Raw genomic sequence first — 17,841 nt, forward strand, 5'->3', positions numbered from 1 at the left:
CTAAGCCTGTCATCTATTTCTTCACAAAGTTTAAATGCCTGACTCATCCATTTTAAGTAAGAAACGCAATAAGCAACCCTGGTAGCTCAGGTAGTAAAGACTCCACCTGTAATGCAATGCAGGAGACATAAGAGATGCAGGTTTGATGCCTGGGTTGGGAAGACCTCTGGAGAAGGAAATGGCAACCCACTCCAGTATTCTTGCCAGGAGAACTCCCATGGACATAGGAGCCTGGCGGGCTACAGTCCATGGGGTCACAAAAGAGTCGGACACAACCGAGCGACTAAATCACCACCAAAGAACATAAAAATCTATTCAATAAATCAGATACTGCTAAAACCTCACAGTGTCATATCGTGGCCAACAAGACGGAGAAGGGGAAATAAAGACCAAGTAGAAAGAAAAGAGGAGAAAAGAAATGAGATAAATAGAAGAAAGAGAAAAAGAGGGAAGCCCTTCAACCAGGGGGAGAGAAGGCAGCCCTTCAAGCATCAACCGCGCCAGGCACAGCACCAGGCCAGGGCAGGAACGTCTCAGCTCTCACAGGAGGCTGACCCCGGGAAGGAGAAAAGAAAAGGGCAAAACCAGACAGAAATAGGTCCTTTCAGATCACGATTAGTGCCTCATGGGCAAGAAAACAGGTAATTTTTTGGCGAATTACTGGGCAGGAACCTGAACGGGGGAAGCAGCAGCCACGTCCAGATCTGAGCTGCAGGGCACGCACCCCAGGAGAGTAACAGCCACGGCCAAGGACTCGAGGGCCGCCTCTTCAACCTGTCTGTGGGTCCGAGGGAAATAAGCCAAGGTCCAGCTGACACCAGTGGAGGAGATCACAGCGGGAGCCCCCAGGATCTGCTCACAGTCAGTGCCAAAGTACCAGCTGGGCCTCGGACATGTGACTTCCACACCTTCCTGAAAACCACTGAGCTTCCAACGCTCTCCTGTCAGCTCCCCCTCACAGGTCTACCAGCAGCACCGGCTGCACCAGCTTCCGGCTTCAGCTGCCCACCCAGCTGGAGGGAAGTGCTTTCCCGGCAGAGCAGCCTGGAGCGGGCAGGCCCTGGTGGTCAATGGCGCACACCCCAGGGAGCCAGTGTGGGGATGGATCTTGCCCCCATCCTGGGCACCAGATGCCTGCTCTGCTCAGGGCTGCAGGCAGGAATCTGTGGGACAAGGCAGAGCAGAAAGAGCCCAAATGGCCATGAGGGTCAAGTGAAGAAAGGCAAAGTGTTCTCCGGGACAAGCGTGAACAGCAGATACAAGTGGCTAGCAAACTGTTGACAGTCCCACCTCACCAGAAATCACCACGTTCAAAGGGGAACAGGGGGTGTTGCTTGTGCCTATGAAACTAGCAACAGAGCTGTGAACAATCAGATTTAGTGCTGCTAAGGCCTCTGGGCCTTATTTTCTTGGGCTTCAAGAAATCACTGTGGACAGTGACTGCAGCCATGAAATTAAAAGATGCCTGCTTCTCGGAAGGAAAGCTGTGACAAACCTACAAAGTGTATTAAAAACAGAGACACTACTTTGCCAACAAAGGTCCATCTACTCAAAACTATGCTTTTTCCAAGAGTCATGTACGGACGTGAGAGTTGGGCCATAAAGAAGGCTGAGTGATGAAGAATCGATGCTTTCAAACTATGGTGGGGAGAAGACTCTTGAGAGTCCCTTGGACTGCAAGGAGATCAAACCACTCAATCCTAAAGGAAATCAACCCTGAATATTCATTGGAAGGACTGACGTCGAAGTTGAAGCTCCAATACTTTGGCCACCTGATTCGAAGAGCTGACTCACTGGAAAAGACCCTGATGCTGGGAAAGACTGAAGGCAGGAAGAGAAGGGGACGACAGGATGAGATGGTTAGATAGCATCACTGACTCAATGGACACAAATCTGAGCAAACTCTGGGAGATAGTGGAGGAGAGAGGAGTCTGGTGTGCTGCCGTCCACGGGGTAGCAAAGAGTCGGACACAACTTAGCAGCTGAACAACAACAACAGCCCACTGGGAAGCAGGCCCACAGGCGAGGTCTAGAGATCAGGGCAGCTCTCTGAAAGCAATTCACGAAACCTACCAAGAGCCTTTAAAATATGTATGCCCCTTGGTCAGGCCATTACCAATCTAGGAATCCAACCCCAAAATATTCTAAAATGGGAACCAAGATGGATGCAGAAAGATGTTCAGATCAGCATTATTTACAATAGCAAATGACTAGAAGCCACTTAAAGAGCCAATATTAGGGCATCAATACAAACGGACATTATATAACCATGGAAAATGGTGGCAGAGTTTTGATGACATGGGAAATGCTTATGATATAATATGATGCTTTTAAAAAAAGACAAATAATACAATCTCATGAAGTTTTATTTAGAGCAAGAAAAATAACTAGCAGAAACTCAGCATTCACTCACTCCTATGTTCTAGAATTGGCAAGGTATTTCTTTTCTTCCTTATTCCTTCTCTTTCTCTACATGTTCTATGCTACAGTTTTTCCAGTAGTCATATAAGGATGCAAGCTGCTGCTGCTAAGTCGCTTCAGTCATGTCCGACTCTGTGCGACCCCATAGACGGCAGCCCACCAGGCTCCCCCGTCCCTGCGACTCTCCGGGCAGGAACACTGGAGTGGGTTGCCATGTCCTTCTGCAATGCATGAAAGTGAAAGGTGAAAGTGAAGTCGCTAAGTCATGTCTGACTCTTCTCGGCCTCATGGACTGCAGCCTTCCAGGCTCCTCCATCCATGGGATTTTCCAGGCAAGAGTACTGGAGTGGGGTGCCATTGTCTTCTCCGAAGGATGCAAGAGTTGGACCATAAAGAAGGCTGAGTGCTAAAGAATCAATGCTTTTGAACTGTGGTGTTGGAGAAGACTCTTGAGAGTCCTTTGGACTGTAAGGAGATCAAACCAGTCAATCCTAAAGGAAATCAGTCCTGAACACTCATTGAAAGGACTGATGCTGAAGCTAAAGCTCAAATACTTTGGTCACCTGATGCGAAGAGCCGACTCACTGGAAAAGACCCTGATGCTGGGAAAGACTGAAAGCAGGAGGAGAAGGGGACAGCAGAGGATGAGATGGTTGGATGGCATCACTGATTCAACGGACGTGAGTTTGAGCAAACTCCAGGAGATAGTGGACAGGGAAGCCCGGCGTGCTGTAGTCCATGGGGTCGCAAAGAGTTGGACACGACTTAAGAACTGAACCGAACTGATACGTTCTGTATTTTCTCCAGTGGGGATTATTATTTATAATCAGAAAAGAAAGAAATATATAGAGGAAACAGAAGACCTTTACAGAAAAAAGCCAAGAGGAGTTCCTGAAGCATCCCTCTCAGTGAGGTGACTGGCTTTGGCTTCCATCCTGTGAAACAACCCCTTCTGGGGGGGCTGGCCTCCCAGAAGGCTCATCCCACCGCCCACTGCATCTTCCTCACCGGTTGGCCAGGGAAGCCTGCTACAGGTCTTCCTCCCTGTCTGCAGGTGAGCAGCCTCACAGCGGGTTCCACTGGCACGGAGACTCTCCACCCCCAGGGACATGTCATCCTGGGCAGGGAGGCCTGCTCTTTTCTTCCACGTGGGTGGGTTTATCCCTCCGGACCATCAGGCACTTACGCATGTCTTCTGAGTAAATAGGTCATATTCTCTCCCCACCCCTACCACACACACTTCCTGATCCCTTTCCCAATGAAAAGAGAGATCCCTAGAGGCTCTGGTCAGAGGGTGGGGGTGGGGAGGGAGGACCAAGAGCCTCCCCAGCTCAGTCAGGAAACAAGAACCATCCAGCCCAAGACTCTCAGACTCTTTGCATTTGACCCTCACACGTGCTCTAGACAGCAAGGATTTCCTTGGCGTCCTGCTTTACAAATCAAGAACCTGGGTTCTGGGCACTGGAGGTGGGGGGCCTCTGAACGCCCTGGCGCCCCGTGTCCCGTGCAGAGGGAAGCAAGCACAGGCCTGGACTTGACCTGGGGTTCGGGGGCAGGCAGGCAGATGTTTGCAGAAGGGGAAAGGTCATGATCGTTCGCTGAAGTCAGAGTGGTGGTTGAGAGTGGGCAGGGGGCAGCCACGTCCACCGGCGGCAACCCAGCGTGAACCCGGGGTCAGCGAGCTGGGCCTGCCCCCGCGCCATCTGACCTTGGGAGACCCAGGCACCCCAATTCGTCCTCTGTGAAAGAGGGCGACACCACCCCCAAACTGGGCAGGTCGACCTGGGGGTCACTGACAGGGGCTACCATCACCATCTCCCCCCTGGTCCTTCCTCCCAGACAAGTGTGGGGTGCGTGAAGGAAGGCCCTCTGTTGCCCACCCTGCAGGGTGCTCATTCCCATCCAGACCAGCAAGGCAGCACCGGCCCAGGGGGTCTCGCTGGACAAGGGCATACATGCAGACACATGGAAGACCGTCAGCCGACAAGGGGGCCCGGAGCACTCACCCCTCACCAGCCAGGACCTGGTGCTGCTTCTGCTCTGCCTGAGGTGGTCACTGGCCCAGAATACAAAGTTCTCCCGCCCAGGCTGCCGGAGGCTGGGGCAGCTGCCAAGGCTGAAACTGGGGGAAGGGGCGCCCAGAGCAGGGGTGTCAGATGCCTGGGAGCGCAGGGGAGGTAGGGAGGCTGGGTCACGCGGGCAGCAGGAGCTTCGCAGCCCAAGGCCCAGCTCCTCTATCCCCAGGGACCCGGACAGACCAAGGAGGAGGCATCCCGAGGCTAGCGGTGGGGGTCAGCCTGCAGGCGGAGCGGGTCTGGGCGGCTGGCCGGACGGGGCTCTCGTGGACGACAGAGGGCATGGGTCACAGCCCCTCGCAGCCTGGACGCAGCCCTGCAGCTCGGTTCCCGGCTCAGCCACACGCGACCCCACCCCCGACTGGCAAAGCCAGGCCTGGGTCTTGAGGACACAACAGTGACTAAAACCACCTCTGCGTTCCCAGAACATCTCAGAACTTGGTCAACCCAGCACCCAGCCTTCTCCTGCGTCAAATCCCCCTCGCCTCCCAGACCTGAGGCCCAGGAGGTCCGGCTGCCCGGCGCCTCCGAAGGCCTTTCCTAAACCAGCTCCAGCTGGGAGAAAACCTCAGGACAGACTGGGCCACCCCAGAGGTCTCCCTTCTGGGAAGTGGGGCCCTCGTGGGTTGAGCGTGTGATGGTTCACTCGGGGTGTGCTGAGTCTGGGGGTGTGGGTTGGGCTGACGGGAGGAGCCGGGTGGACAGAGCTCAGGGTGGCAAGGCAGAAAGCCAGGCACCTGCTGAGATGCAACACCTGGTGAGACCCGCATGGAAACAGAGGGCCTGCAGGGGAGGGAACAGTGGGGAAGGCCTCAGGGCACCGACTCCCTTCCCCTAGTTCTAGAGGCAGGAGCTGCCTCTGGTGTTCAGAGGGGCTCCCAGACTGAGATCAGGCTCTGGCACCCTGGAGGGACCTGGTACCAGGCTCTCCTCACAGCGCCACTTTCTCAGTGCGCCGGCCTCCCCTCGAGCACCGCTCCGAGAGCATCCTCATCACCTCACCACAGGGTAGGGACCCGGTGGCGGCCCCCGTCACAGGAGGGCGGTGTGGGCAGGGCCAGGCGCTCACTGCAGAGCCACACGGCACCTTGCTTTGGGGTTTTGGTTACAGGATGGGAACCCAAAAGTCCTCAAGGTCGTTGACAGTTTAGTGGAGAATTGTCCTTAAAAAACTCCAAGTGGGGAGGGAGGTGGGAGGGGGGTTCAGGATTGGGAACACATGTACACCAGTGGCGGATTCATATTGATGTATGGCAAAACCAATACAATATTGTAAAGTAATTAGCCTCCAATTAAAATTAAAAAAAAAAAAAAAAAAAACTCCGAGGCCCCCGTTAACCAAACTTGACGCCTCGGGAAGCCCTGGTGTTCCATCGCGTCAGTGGACCCTCCCCAGGCTGCTGCAGATGGGACTCCCTCACGGGCTGGGTCTCTCGGCGGGGAGAGGACCCTCAGGGGTGGCCAGGGACCAGCCAGCCTCAGGTCACCTGCCGCAGGGACACCACGTGGCCTCGGTTAGTGCTGGGGATACACCTGAGTGAAAAATCTCCCTTTCTGATCTCAGAGGTAGGAGAGTGACAAGCAAGAGAAGGCCACAGCCACGGCCCCAAGATCCCTTACCTGGCTGCCGTTCCAGAGAGCCGACAGGCCCAGAGCGGCCCGTCTGCTATTTTTGCAAATGCCAGCTGACAGATCCCTTTCCTTGGCCCCGGGCGTGTAAGTTAGAGACAGGGAGTGAGGCGGCTTTGACTCTCACTTGGGACCAGCAAGAGCAGCGGGGAGCTGGGAGCACCCGTCTCTCCCCTGCTCCGCTCAGCGTGACTCCCCAGACAGTCGGCTTCGCTTCCAGCTCAGTCCCTCCCCGGCACTGGGTGGATCAGCTCAGTGTTCTCAACGGCGACAATCCATCCGACGGTCCGGTCAGGAGCGTGCCGACAACCTGCGGCTCGAGGCGGGGGAGGTCTCGACCTCGCGGGCCGGCCTGCTGACCTGCCCTGCGCTGACCTGCCCCCGCGGCTTCTACGGCCTCCAACGCTGGCCAAGCTCCACCTCTATCTGTGCCAGGCGGCGCGGGGATCAGCACAGCTGGAAGGGTCTCTACTCTTTCCCAGGCCCTGGGATCTGCATGTACTCACTAAGGTCGTCCTCACAGCTTTAACAGAAGGAACCAGACATCGTGAGGTCAAGTCACGCTCCAGGTCACCCAGCAAGGCCAGTTCTGACCCCGATCTGTGTACGCCTCCCTCCAGAGCAAGAGTGCTGACTCTTTAGGGCAGGGGTCCCCAACCTCCGGGCTCGGATGCCTGATGATCTGAGGTAAAGTGGACTTAATAGAAATAAGGTGCACGATACATGAATCATCCTGAAACCAGCCCCCGACACCCCCGTCCATGGAAAAACTGTCTTCCGTGAAACCGGTTCCTGGTGCCGAACACACTGGGGACCGCTGTGTCAGGGCAGAGGGAGTCCTCACCTCACTAAGGGAGGAAGTCGTGGCTTTCATCAGAAGCACAGCCTGCAGGCACTTGAAAACCAAAAGCCAAAAGCCCACTCCTGATGAAAACGTGTCACTGCCTCAACTTGGGCAGGAATCCCAGTGGTCTCAGCACTTCCCACCAGACAGCAGGCTAACGGCGCTGGCAACTGTGTGTCCCTGCTGAGCTAGGGCAGTTTCAATTTGTCCAATAAATCATCAAGATGTCTCTAGAAGTCCCACTATGTCGTGACCTAAACTACATCTCCCAGGCTGCCTCTTGCAACCAGGAGCAGTGCAAAATTCCGCTGTTGAGCCATCACCACCCAAATGGTGGTCCAGACAATACGGCCGCGGGGCTAGGGCAGCCATGCTGGGGTCAGGGTCAGCGGCCACCTGAATGACCGCTGTGGCCAAGTGGCGGGCCCAGGAGTGCTCCTCAGAGCGGTTGTATTACTTCCGCCCTAAATACCCCTGTTCTTCACACAGCATCTCCTGCAGACGCCGTGGGCAACTGTGGGCGGCAGACAGAGGAAAGGAGAGCCACAGGCCTGCTCCCGGGGTGACTAGCTGGTGTGTCAGCTTTGGAAGCCCACAGCCTGCCCTGCCCACCCCCAGGCCACAAGTCCTTCGGCATATCCACCTCAGACAGGGGCTGGAGGCGCCAGACGGGAGGTGGGGAGGGGGCAGAGGGGAGAGTGGGTCAGAAACAGACCCCGGAATCTCAAATAATTAAGGAGGCGCCTTCCCACACAGTGACTTCCTACCCCCTGCCCCCTACACCGGCACCCCCACCAGGCTCTGTCCCCGGCCCCCAGAGGCCCCCAGTGGCTGGCTGCCAGCAAAAAAGCAGGTCAGAACCGGAAAAAGAGTTCTTGGCAGAGGGCTCCACGCTGTGGCAGAAGCGAGCCGCTGACGGATGGGGCCCGCTCTTGGGAGCCTTCCTTCCAAGCAGCTCCGTGCTGTCCTAACTGTGTCCGATGGAGGCCCCGGGCTGGCGGCCAGCGGGACAGATACAAGGGGAAGACCGCCTGAGCTGCCAGGCTGCAGCAGCTGACATCAAAGCACCAGCGAGAGGACAGACCGAGGCTGCGATTTCGGAGTAGGGGCAGTTGAAGGGAGGATCCGAGAAACAGGGAAGGTGACAGAAGAAGAAAGGGGCGTGGGGATGCCAAAGGCGGGAGCAGATGCAGAGCGGAAACGCACAGGGCCCGGGGCAGCACGGCCCGGCCCCCACCCCGAGAGGCAGTTCCAAGCTGCCCCGCCACCGTGTCTCCGTATCGCCCTGGTCAATCTTTGAGTCAGGGGGCAGGCAGAGGGGAGAGGGCCGTACAGTGACAACTGCAACCACGGGCCCCGTCTGGGCCAAAGGGGCCTGTGGACGGGGAAGCGGGGAGGTTCAGGGAGAGGTTGTGAGGATCCCGGCAGGCAGGCGAGGGTGAGGAGAGGGCTTGTGGGCACAGCAGAGGCTGCCCCGTCCCAGCCTCATATGTGGGTAGGGAGACCAGGTGGTGCTAGTGGTAAAGAACCTGCCTGCCAATGCAGGAGACCTAAGAGACGCGGGTTCAACCCCTGGGTCAGGAAAATCCCTCAGAGGAGGGCATGGCCACCCGCCCCAGTATTCTTGCCTGGAGAATACCAGGGACAGAGGAGCCTGGTGGGCAATAGTCCATGCGGTCACAAAGTCAGACACAGCTGAAGAGTCACCACGCACACATGCAGACTTGCAGGGAAAACACTGCCCCCTGGTGCGAAAGGAGCGCTACTGCCGACCTGCACAGGCACCCGAACGCCGGCTGGCTCACGGAGGGAAGGCAGTCGCCTGAAATTCTCCACATGCTTCCAGACCACACAGGAAGGCCTTCCTGCACACCCCCACCTCCCCAGACAGCTCAGATACCCTTCTTCAGGCGGCCATTCGTCTTGAGCAAAGCTCGGTCACTCTCCCTGCCACAATCCACCGTCCTCTGGCTTGTGTGCGTTCTCGGCGAGGTTGTGTCTGGGAACTTGATGCTCCAACAATTCACTGACCGTCTCACCAGATGCTGTGAGGACTTCCTGGACGGGATTCTCTATTTTGCCCCTCACTGTCTCCCTAGCACCCTGTTCAGTGCCCGACACCAACATGAGCTGTCTGGGAAATGAATGAGTGAATGAATGAACGAGTACTCCAGGCCACACGAACTTGCAGAGTAATGTGAGCGCCTAGACGAAGATAAATAAGGCATGGCCCCTCCTGGGAGCAGTACATGCAAGCCACTGGGACTGTCCCTGACACAGATAAGAGCCCAAAGTGTTGACAAGGAAGGTCAAAGGGACAAGGTCAGCAAACAAAATAGCTCCCAGACGGACAGTGGAAACCAGGACAGTGTTTCAGGGCCGAGTGGGGTGACAGGCACTAAAGCCTAGATTCTAAACATGGCTGGACAATGCTCTGCAGGGAGACACCTAAGCACAGCAGGCGTACAGGTGGTCCGGAAAACTCCCCAACACCTCCATGGCACACACACCCCAGCTGGAGAGTCACAGAGGACCCCCTCTGTCCCTCCTCGCTCACCCAGGTCACCCCAGTTTCAAGGTGGAGGAAAGTAGACACCAGCGTTTGGGCTGAATTTTTGTTGCCCCCGAAATATGTGAGAGTGCCAAGCCCAGAGCTTCAGAAGGTGACTCGCTGGAAATGTAATCCGCAACAATGAGGTCGTTAGGGTGGGCCTCATTCAGTCTGCTTGGTGCCCTTATAAAAGAGGAAATGTGAACAGAGAGAGACACAGGTGAAGACGTGGAGACTCAGCGAGAAGACAGCCTCGTGCCTGGAGAGAATGCCAAGGGCTGCGGGAAACACCGGAAGCTGGAAGAGATAAGGAAAGATTCTCCCCTAGAACTGTCAGAGGGAGCGTGGCGCTGCAGACACCTTGACTTTGGACTTCCGGTCTCCAGACTGCGACCACACATCTCTGCTGGTGGAAGCCATCCCAGGTTTGGTACTTTGCTAAGGCAGCCCAGGGAAACAAACAGACCCGTGTTGCCCACAAAAGACTGGAACCTGCAGAGACCCTAAAACTAGGGACTGGGGAGCACGCTGTGTTAAAAATGCCCCCTTGGGCTTCCCCGGAGGTCCAGCGGTGAGGACTCTGGGCTTCCACCGCAGCGGGAACGGGTTCCACCCCTGTCAGGGAATTAAGGTCCCACAAGCTGACAGGTACACAGCCAAAAAATAAAAAACAACCCTTCTCTCACCTGCTCAGTTTCAAGCAGGTCACAGCAGGGGCCTTCAGAGCGTGGAGCTATTTAGGACTGTGATCAGCACCCCCTCTGGGACAGGGAAGGCCGAGTGGGTGGCAGCAAAAACGAGTCTGTGCTGAACGGTGCCGATGCCAACATACAGCTGCATTGAGAGTGGGCAGACTCGGCAGGAAGACCTCCTGAAGAAAGACACCAAGGGGATAAACCAAAGGATAAGGAAGGAGGCAGGTCAGGCATGGGGACATCAGGAGCAAAGGCAAAGGAGCAAACAGCCTGGCAAGCGTCCACTGAGGCCAGAGGCAGGGAGTGAGCTGCCCAGGAGATGAAGGGCAGACACTCGGACTCCAGGTCACCAGCCTGCATGTATAGCAAGGGGCGCAGACTCACCCTCAACGTCAGGGAATACGACCCAGGAGGCCAGGCAGGGGAGGAGGGATTTGCAGTTTAGAGGGGCCGCTCTGAGGAGCCTGAATTTGAGGAGGAAAGACTAGAGGTGGAGGAGGAACAAGGAAGATGTTCTAACATGCATGTTAGTGGCTAAGTCATGTCCGATTCTTTGCGAGCCCATGGACTGTAGCCCACCAGGCTCGTCTGCCCGTGGAATTTTCCAGGCAAGAATACTGGAGTGGATTGCCATTTCCTTCTCCAGGGGATCTTCTCAACCCAGGGATTGAACCTGGGTCTCCTGCATCACAGGCAGGTTCTGTGCTGTCTGAGCCCCCAGGGAAGCCATTCTAACACAGGCAAGAGAAAATGAGGGCAAGAAACACACTGAGGGTATCGCCTCTGGACCTGTCAAACAACAGTGAAGAGGCCGCCGGCGAGGGTGGCTCTCGATTCCTGTTTAAGGGGAGGGGTGAACAGGGGCGATGCCAAGTTAAGGAACATAGACGCGGAAGTAGGCAGAGGCACGCAACTTCCACTTTGACCCTGATGAGCTGGAATTAACCACGAGCTCTTCAGCTGGGGAAGCCAAAGAGGCTGCTAGGCGTGAGTCTGCCGCGTCCTGAGCAGGAGAAGGTCTGGGCCCTCCTGCTGGTAGAAGAGAGCAGGATGGACGGATGGGGTGGCCAGAAACACCCGCTAACTGGGACCAGCCAGGGCCACGGAGGTGTCGCGAGAGCTGGGGTTCCGAGGAACGTTCAGTGTCTAAGGCAACAAGAGTCAGTGGGAGGTGAGGTGGTGTCCATTGCAAACCCTCAATGTCTGGACTGTGGTTTTGAACTGTGGTGTTGGAGAAGACTCTTGAGAGTCCCTTGGACTGCAAGGAGATCCAACCAGTCCATCCAAAAGAAAATCAGTCCTGAATATTCATTGGAAGGACTGATATTAAAGCTGAAACTCCAATACTTTGGCCACCTGATTCGAAGAACTAACTCATTGGAAAAGTCCCTGATGCTGGGAAAGATTGAAGGTGGGAGGAGAAGGGGACGACAGAGGATGAGATGGGTGGATGCCATCACCAACTCAATGGACATGAGTTTGAGTTAACTCCAGGAGTTGGTGATGGACAGGGAAGCCTTGCATGTTGCAGTCCATGGGGTCGCAAAGAGTGGGACACGACTGAGCAACTGAACTGAACTGAATGTCTGGACAAACATGTTAGGAAGGTGGAAATAAGAAGAGAGGTGCAGGATGAGCTAGAGGGTACTAGGATCAAGAGACACTTTCTTTCCTTCTTTTTTTTTCTTTCTTTTATGAAACATTTGAAAAATACAGACAATATAGCCAGTAATATAAGACCGATAACCCCAGAATAAACTGTTATCCCTTCACTGACTTAAAGTTCTGTGGTAACAGTTAGGTCTGGTGAATGTATGAATCAAACACAGGGGTTCATTTCTACCCTTCTGCAATCCCACTAAAACATCAGTGAAAGGGAAAGTCGCTCGGTCGTGTCCGACTCTTTGCGACCACATGGACTATGCAGTCCACGGAATTCTCCAGGCCAGAATACTGGAGTGGGTAGCTTTTTCCTTCTCCAGGGGATCGTCCCAACCCAGGGATCGAACCCAGGTCTCCCGCAGTGCAGGCGGATTCTTTACCAGCTGAGCCTTCAGAGAAGCCCATCAGCGGAAGGATCTTTTTTTGTTGTTGTTGGCTGCATTGTGCGGCTGGTGGGAAATTAAGTTCCTCGACTAGGGATCAGACCTGGGCCCTCGGCAGTGAAAGCGTGGAGTCCTAACCACTGGACCGCCAGGAAAGTCCCCAAAGGATCTTTCTTTAAACAGTACAAACCCTCAAGGATAAAGAATGGGAAAGCCCAGGGCAGCAGATAAGAGAGGCCATGAAACTGGACGATGCACGGCATGTGGGCAAGTGACAATGAGCTAGGGGGTGGGGAGCATGCAGAGGCAGTCACAGCACGAGCGAATGTGAGCCGCAGCCGCCTGGGAGGCTCAGGATTCACTGGGTCCAAGGGCTTCCCTGGTAGCTCAGTTGGTAAAGAATCCACCTGCAATGCAGGAGACCCTGGTTCGATTCCTGGGTCAGGAAGATCTGCTGGAGAAGGGATAGGCTACCCACTCCAGTATTCTCAGGCTTCCCTTGTGGCTCAGCTGGTAAAGAATCCACCTGTAATGCGGGAGACCTGGGTTCATTCCCTGGGTTGGGAAGATGCCCTGGAGAAAGAAAAGGCTGCCCACTCCAGCATTCTGGGCTGGAGAATTCCACGGACTGTATAGTCCATGGGGTCGCAAAGAGTCAGACACGGCTGAGCGACTTTCCCTTTCACATGTAGCTATAATCTAAGGGGCTGAGGGGCCCGAACCCCCCTCCCCACCACGTGCCAGCAGAGCCACAGGAACAGCAAACGGCCTCAGCCCTGCTGAGTCTGGGACAGTCACTCCCTGAATCCTCGCATCGACCCCTGCGACTGTCCACCTGCGTTCCCCGGTCTAGAGTTGTGGACACTGGGACTCAGGCAGGACAGATGGAGTCACGTGCCCAGGGCGTGCTGCTAGGAAGTTCAGAGCTGGGTGGAGTGGTCACAGGCATCCAGAGCCCTACTCCTGACCCACCAGGCACCGATGCCTTTCAGAAGAAGAGAGACTGGGTCCCTGGAAAGGCACCCCCGTGGCACGCGACCCAGAAGGGTACCTCACAGGGACGAGGATAGCAGGGGAGACCACAGAGTCCTCACTCTACAAAGCGGCTCTCACGCGGATGGCCAGGGAGCACCCTGAGGGCTCCTCTCCAGGAGCCCACCAGCCCAGGGTGGACGTCCCGTGGCTACTGTCATGCACTGGGTGCCCGAAGAAAGGGTGGCCTGCAGCCTTCTCTCAGGGTAAGGACCACTGGTCCACAAGCCCCACCGTGCCCAGACTTTCCAATCGGCTTTAGCATGAAGGGACAGCCCAAGTCATCAGATGTCTGAGGACAGAGCTGAATAACCCCCGAAAACAAATTGGGAATAAAAACACGGAACTCTGAAGAGAAAGTAATAGAGAGAGCAGATACTTAGAGGAGTGGGAAAAAAAAAAAAACAACTATAATTAATCTCAGAGAAGTAAGAGAAGCTATTGCATTAAGAGGCGGCAGCTATTTTAAAAAGGCAACGAGAAAGAGCTCTAGGGGATTAAAAATAGCATCGCAGACATTTTTAAACATAATAAATAGAAGAATCAGGAGACAGTCGAGGACATCACCCAGAAAGTATTACAAAAAGACTGACACGTGGCAAATCGGAGGTAAGGTGAGAAAATGGGAGACTGAGTCCAGGGAGCCCACTCTCGGGGAGCCCCTGATGGGGGATGCAGGGCAGAGTCAGCCGGCAGCGCCTCCTGGAGCCGAGGGACGCACCCTTGGGTGGCGCAGACCCTCTGAGCCCCAGCCGACGCGAAGAGTGCTGCCTCCAAGTAAGACTGGGGCATCCTGTTAGCTTCCTGTATTCATTCTCGGTGGCTTAAAATAACCGAGATGTTCACTTCTGGAGGCCGGACGTTCCGCATCTGCTCCGTTGGGCCCAGACCGAGGCGCAGGCAGTCACACCCACTCGGGAGGCTGCAGGGCAGTGTCTTTCCTCGCCTCCTCCAGCTTCCGGGCCACCTCTGCTTGTGGCTGCATCACTCCTGTCTCTGCCTCTGTCATCACTTCTAGAACCGCAGTGTGTCTCCTAGAACCGCACCTCTCTTTTGAGGACAATTGAGACGGCATTTATGGTCCCCGGATAAGCCAGGGTCACCTCCCCTGTCAGAATCCTTCACTTGGTCATTTCTGCAAAGACCCTTCTCCTTGCTAATGTGCCACGGGTGATGACCTGGACATCTCTAGGGGCCACCATGCAGCACACTAGACTCCCGAAGACAAGGAGGAGGTCATGGTGGAACGGAGACACTTCTGAGGGAAACTCTTATCAACTACAAATTGGCACTTGCCACGGGCATTTGTCATCTACCTCTACAAGGATGAAATCGTGTGCTGCTGCAGCTGGTGACCTTCAACATGTCCTGAAAGGAGTTCAGGGTGGAGAACAGGAATGAGGCATTCTGTGCTCCAGGAGAAACTGGCAGGACAGGTCTTCAGACGGTTAGATATTTTCAGGAGCTGATTTTATGAACCCAATTCTCCCCATATCTGGAAAAGGGCTAATATCCTTCATGGTGACGACTGTTTCTCCTGACTAGCAAAGCTTTATGAGACAGTAGAAACCTTCTGGAAAGTATGTGCCTCATTGCATGTAATCCCCCTTCACCAAAATCACACTTTCCCCCCAACTCTTCATAGCAGTCTCAGGGCCACCTGAGGTGCTGTCTCCAGGGCTGCAGTCCGCATTTTGCTCCAGAGAAAATTTAACTCACAGTTCTCACAATATGCATCTTTTTAAAGTTGACACACTCTCCAACCTAGAATTCTCTACCCAGTTAGACTGTCAATCAAGTGTGGGGGCAAAACAAAGGTGTGTTCAGACAGGACTTGGCCAAGGAAGTCTTCCCACCCGCATGTGCGTCTGTCCAGGAAGTCCCTGGGGGACGCGTGCTGATGAACCAAGGGAGTACACAAACCAAGACAAGAGGCCTGGGGGGCACGGAAGGAAGCCGGGGTCCTCAGGGGATGACGCAGGCCCCGGCGGCTGCGGGAACGGCTGCTCCAGACAACAGCACAGGCCAGCAAGCTTCCCGGCGTGCGGCTCCAAGGGGGATGGGGGCTCTACACCAGACCAAAAGGCTGGATTACCTGATATCTCTGAAAGAACACAGAGGAGGTGGCAAGTTACAGCTGGTCTGGGGAAGAAGGAATGACGTAAAAAGTAACTCAGGGAAACAGAAGTTGTACAGGGAAGTGTTATCATGTATACACTCAGTGGTCTCAATGGTCAAAATTTACTTCATTTTAATAAGGTTAAAACTGAAAGTGTACTTTAAAATGGTTACATGACCATGCCGGAAGGAGTGGGGCAGGGAAAGTGAGCTGTGGGGGTGGGAGTAAAAGCAGGCTATACCTTGCGGCACCCAACTCCAGTACTCCTGCCTGGAGAACCCCACGGACGGAGGGCCTGGTAGGCTGCAGTCCATGGGGTCACTAAGAGTCGGACATGACTGAGCGACTTCACTTTCATTTTTCACTTTCCTGCATTGGAGAAGGAAATGGCAACCCACTCCAGTGTTCTTGCCTGGAGAATCCCAGGGATGGGGGAGCCTGGTGGCTGCCGTCTATGGGGTCACACAGAGTCGGACACGATTGAAGTGACCTAGCAGCAGCAGCATACCCTGCAGAGGAGGAGCTCAGGAAATAGAGCCAATGCTGTATGGAGACAGGAGGGTGGGCTACAAGGAGTTAAAGGACGGAGCACCCCCAGGAGTTCCGCTCAGGTGAAAGACGGGCCTTGAACTGGATGAACAGCGCCCCCTGCTCTGAGTCCCAGTGTAGAACAACCCGGTGACGGCCGTGGGCAGCCAGGAGGGTGTGGCTGGTTGGGACCCAGGGGACCATCTGAGGCACTGACCCCGCCAAGGGCTGAAAGGACCAGTGGCTTCTGTGTCCCAGCTCTCTAGGCTAAGACATCACATTCTGAGAGGCACAGCCAGGGAAGGAGCAGCCCAGGGACGGTGGACCTGCAGTTGGACCTGAAGTGGGCTCCTTGTTCACACCCGAACTCCTGGTTAGCCACGGCTGCTCCGAGAGACAGGATGAGACTTTAAGAAAGTCTTTTTAATAAAGACAGGATGAGATAAGCTTTAAGAAAAATAGCTGGCTGGTCAGGTCAGCAAAAGAGACTGATTAGAAAAAGAAATGACATTTCCCTCTGAGGAGGTTTAAAACTTTTTTCTGAATGAGTTGATTTAGGTCAAGTGCGTCTTCTAGAATAACAAAACATTAGACTGATTTATGCGATTTCTTGGGCTTCTCAGGTGACACCGGTGGTAAAGAATCTGCCTGCTAATACAGGAAACTTAAGAGATGTCCACAGTTGTAGCCGACAACTGAGCACCTGAGCACACACACACCACGAGATTTCTTAAGTTTCTCTTGTGATTTAGCTGTATCTTGGCGTCTTCCTATAACAGGTTGTGTTAATATTCTTTCTTTAAAGAAGAAAAGCAAAAGTTAGATACATTTGGAATTTAGATATTAAGTATATTTTACTTTGGGCTTCCCTGGTGGTGTGGTGGTAAAGAATCTGCCTGCCAATGCAGGAGACACAGGTTCAATCCCTGGGTAGGAAGATCCCCCCGAAAAGGGAATGGCAACCCACTCCAGTATTCATGCCTGGGAAATCCTATGAACAGCGGAGCTTGGTGGGCTGCGGTTCCTGGGGTCACACAGAGTTGGACACACCTGAAGCACAAATGTATTTCAGTTTAAGATGTGCCATGACAGACTTCCCTCCATGCTTCCCCTGCAGGGGGCATGGGTTCGATCCCTCATTGGGTAACCAGGATCCCGTGTGCATTGCCAAAAAATTAAAAACAATAATAATTTAAATAAAGTGTACGTGAGTCAGAGACTGGTAGTTCTTAGCACAACCTTGGCAGAGAAATGTGAGTGGCAAGACTGATTACTTCAGTCTCCTCCTGGGCACCTGACTCTCTTCTCAACCAAGATAAAGCCACTGAGCTAAGGGCCTCCAGATTCAGCCAACTGAAATGCAAACTGTTCAGTGAGAATTTGAATTTCAACTAAACTGCATTCTTAGAAAAATGTACAAGTATATCCCATGCAATATACGGCACATACTTACAGTATTAAGTTACTGGTTTACCTGAAATTTGAACTTAATTAGCTAGCCTGTATTTTATCTGGCAACCCCAGTACACCAGCAGTGCTGAGACCCTGACTGGATCTGAGGAAAAAACATGTGAAGAGAATTCCCAGATGTGACCTAACAGGGCAGGGAGAACACAGCAAGAAGACCTCAGGGGTCCACCAGCCTGGGTTCCAATCGGGGCTCCACCAAGCCCACCTAGCTCTGGGCAGGCTACATAACCTCCAGGCCTTGATTTCTTCATCTGTAAAATCAGCATTAATGACAGTCATGTGCACAGCCTGCGTGCAAAGATCAAACGGGTTAATGTGTGTAGCGGCTCAGAAGAGTGTCTGGCACATAAATTGGCCTTTATTATAAATGTCAGTTTTCAGTATCAGCAGTACAGAGGCTGAAGTGGGGACTGGCCCTGCTTCTGATGGGCA

General features: G+C 54.2%; 1 protein-coding gene across 13 annotated transcripts in view; it reads right to left on the reverse strand.

Moving 5' to 3' along the window:
• Positions 1-17,841, reverse strand: part of PC (pyruvate carboxylase) — a 102,747-nt gene that overhangs the window by 22,698 nt on the left and 62,208 nt on the right. For 5 of the 13 annotated variants that reach the window (XM_005226990.5, XM_015461252.3, XM_024986993.2 and 2 more), the window contains one exon: positions 10,207-10,391. The gene's annotated coding sequence lies outside the window, so the exon portion shown is untranslated. 13 annotated transcript variants of the gene reach the window in all.

The sequence above is a fragment of the Bos taurus genome, chromosome 29, assembly GCF_002263795.3.
Source record: "Bos taurus isolate L1 Dominette 01449 registration number 42190680 breed Hereford chromosome 29, ARS-UCD2.0, whole genome shotgun sequence".
NCBI lineage: Eukaryota > Metazoa > Chordata > Mammalia > Artiodactyla > Bovidae > Bos > Bos taurus.